This window comes from Monodon monoceros, unplaced genomic scaffold (assembly GCF_005190385.1).
Source record: "Monodon monoceros isolate NGI ecotype Baffin Bay Population unplaced genomic scaffold, NGI_Narwhal_1 Super_Scaffold_18, whole genome shotgun sequence".
NCBI lineage: Eukaryota > Metazoa > Chordata > Mammalia > Artiodactyla > Monodontidae > Monodon > Monodon monoceros.
The window spans coordinates 54,067,088-54,070,551 of record NW_021703774.1 but is presented as its reverse complement, the minus strand read 5'-3'; the positions used below and the strand labels follow the sequence as shown (position 1 = coordinate 54,070,551).

The following is a 3,464-nucleotide window of genomic DNA, read 5'->3' as shown; positions in this document are numbered from 1 at the left end:
GCAGGCTCAGTAGTTGTGGCTCACGGGCCCAGTTGCCCCGCGGCATGTGGGATCTTCCCAGACCAGGGCTCGAACCCGTGTCCCCTGCATTGGCAGGCAGATTCTCAACCACTGCGCCACCAGGGAAGCCCTATATTTAAATTTCATCATGTCAAACTATGACACACTTTATACCTTGCACAAAACTCCATAAATTAAATATATAGTTCTCAAAACTCAGATAATGCCCAGAGAAAGATCATATACCATACAACTTAAATAGCAGCTACTCTAAAGCAGTCTGGCTTTAAATGCATACAGAATTATGTATTCAAAATGGAATTTTAATCAGTCCCATCTACATTGAATGTTTCTTTCAAATCTGTTATTTGGAATAATTGCTAACATTTATTGAGTATTCATCATGTGCCAGGCAACTTTCTAAGCCCTTTAACAAATATTGTCTCATTTAATCCTCAAACAACTGTATGAGGTGGGTTATTATATTCCCAGTTGACAGATAGGAAGATAAAGAAATTAAATAACTTGCCAAAGTTATACAGCTAAAAATGCCAGAGCCAGAATTTGAACCGAGACAGTCAAACACCAGAGTGGGTGCTCTTACCTCCTTCTTGCACACTGCCTTTCAATAGGGATCAATTTCAAGGCAAAATAAGCCCTACTAAGTTTGACTCCTTAAAAGAGAAATTCTATGAATTCCAAAAGGATTTTAAAGTCTATCTAGGTGAGAGAAAGACTACTAGCTCTGAAAGGACTGGTATCGAGAAAACATTTCCCTTGAGTAATTTAATACTGCAGTAAATGTGAAATAGCCCAATCCATGCATTAAAGATTAGAAAATGGTTTATACCTATTTTACTTTCTCACTCCATACTCAATAATGTGCAATTTTGCTCTGCCAGATAATTAAGAGGTTAAAAATATAGCTTGACTTAATATTTTACTGCCCCAATATTCTTCCTTCCAACTGTAAGGAAAGAGGTCCTCTTACTTGCTTTCTAAAGCCAATCCATCAACCAATATTCTAGATCTCCATGTCCCTTCACATTTCTCTTGGGCACCATCTCCCATGTTTATTTCAAACCTCTATCATCTCTAATCTCTACTTCACAGGATACTTTTCTTCCACTGCCATGCATATTCTTGTATTCCTAACACTAAAAATGTTTTGTTTAAATCCTACTCGTCTCATTCGTCTTGAGACCAATTTCCTGTAAAAATGGTATACAACTATTGCCTCCACTTACTAATAAATTTTTTTTGGAAATCTTCAGCAACCTCTCTTATGAATCCATCACTATAAAGACATGGCACTTTTGAAGATTACCAATAATATTTTTGTGAAAACCATGGCCAAATACTTGGTTCATCAAGTGTGCTCATCCTTACTCCTCTAAACTTTCGGTTACCTTGTTTTTTTTCAGACACTCAATTATTTCTCCTCCTTGTTTCTTATGGTTCCTTCTGATTCATTTGCTGATTCCTATCCTTCCTCCAGTCCCAACAGTTGCACGTCTCCCCAGACTCTGAAATCACTCATTCTCCATATAACATTCATTCTACATATGACTCCTAAATCTCTATTTTCAGACCTTTGCACCTGCATTTCCAATTTCCTGTAAAACATTAAACTTCTTTGTCCTCAAACTCATTAAGTTCAAAGCTAAACATTATTTCACAACCAATCTTTCCTTTCCAACTACCCTGTTTCTCAGTAATAATTCCACTCTTCCTTCTCATTTTCCTTCCTGCCCCTTAAAATACTCCTTAGTCATCTTTTACTCTTCCCTCAACTTCACGTTTACATCCGAATTAGCATCAAATTCTGACATATTTCTTAAAAGCATACATACTAGCCTTCTCAGATTTGGCCTTCACTTCCATTCTTAATTATAGCCACTTATCTTATTCCCAGTCTTAACCCCTTTCCCCAATCCATGACTAGTTTCTCCACAGACATCACTTTTATCTTGTCATTACCTTGCTTGAGATCCCATAACAATTCCCACACATCTTCTAAATAAATGAAGCCAAAACCTCTGCCTGGGTTTCAAGGCACCTGATCATATTATCTGATCCTATCCAGGTTCATTTTCTACTATTTCAGTTCTTACCCCAAGATCCATGGACAAAGGGTCTTTCCTAAATCTAAAAGCCCTCTAAGGTTGGATGCAAAATGGTGTATGCGTGTGTATTTGGTGGGAGAAGGGGGTGAAGAAAGGTCCAGGAGATGATTCTTTAAACGGTTAAGAGCCACTGCCCTACACCCAAACATGCACCCCTTCCCCTAGGCTGCTCATCACCCTCCTGCTCTTCATGCCTGTCATGTTTGCCTCTGCTCCCGGACTTTTTTATTCAACCTATTGCCAATTAAGACTACTTCTCTACACCCATTTGTCTGACCAAATCCAATCTATCCTTTAAGTTTCATCTCCTCAGGAGAAGCTTCCAAGTATCCACAGAGCTAGCTCTCCGGCCAATTCCTCTTGCACTTGCAGTTCAGAACACACAATTACAACTCAGTTGTTTTTCTTGTGCTAAGTCCGTGAAGAAAGGGACCCTGACTTAAATCACTTTTGCACATCGTCACCCAACGCCAATGCTAAGCAGGTCGTGTGAAACACATCTGAATCCCCAAGTATTGTAAAGATAACCACTATACAACATGGCAAAACACAAAGTTTACTGCCACGCCTGGACCAATAACAAAGCATCTTACCAATAAATGCCGTGATGACGCTGTCAACCATTCCCTTCACGAATCATTCTTCAAGTCTGGATCCAAAACTACGTCAAAACTGAAATCCCCTGAAGTAAAAGAGCCGCCAAAATGACAGCGAAGAGTAAGTCCGGAGGAAACCCTGGCGCTCCCAAATTCCCTCTCGCTCCACCACAGCTGGGTTCACGACGGACGCAAACGGGCCCAGTAAGGAGACCTCCGCTCCCGCAGGCGCCAGCCGAGCCCGACACTTCACGCCGGGAAGGACATTTCCGCTGACTCAGCCACCCAGCTCCGCGACCCTCGCTCCTGCGGAGTCCGCTTCAGCCCACGGAGGGAAAGGGCAAGGGACAGTGTATCCCAAAGCGCCCCTCTCCACCTGAGGCCTCAGGGGCCAACGCCAGCTCCAAAATCCCGCCGTTGAGAAGCAGCAACTTTGCGTTCAGCCGCCTCCTCAGTTTAAAATCGTTTCCCGACTCGCCCTGCGGCAGGACGCTGGACGCGTCCATGGCGCCGATTCCAAGTCAGTGAAGCAACTAAGGTTGCCATTTTAACTGAGGGCACGGGAGCGCTCTAACCTTTAAAGTCTACTTTACTAATCACGGGGTGTTAATCTTCCGCGCTTTTCTACCGGTGCTCAGCGGTCCTTCAAACTTCCGCCCGTAGTAAAAATGGCGGCATTCCCTCTGTTCCGATTGGTTGACTCCCTCCACCGTAATCTTGGCTGTTCGTGGGGTGGGTTAAG

The 3,464-nt window shown here is 42.7% G+C and overlaps 1 protein-coding gene across 2 annotated transcripts in view; it reads right to left on the bottom strand.

The window, feature by feature from the left end:
• CENPL (centromere protein L) overlaps window positions 1-2,842 on the bottom strand; it is a 17,910-nt gene extending 15,068 nt beyond the window's left edge. For both annotated transcript variants that reach the window (XR_003794626.1, XM_029230568.1), the window contains exon 1: window positions 2,720-2,842. The gene's annotated coding sequence lies outside the window, so the exon portion shown is untranslated. The remainder of the gene's footprint in view (window positions 1-2,719) is intronic.
• Between the last annotated feature and the right edge of the window lie 622 nt (window positions 2,843-3,464).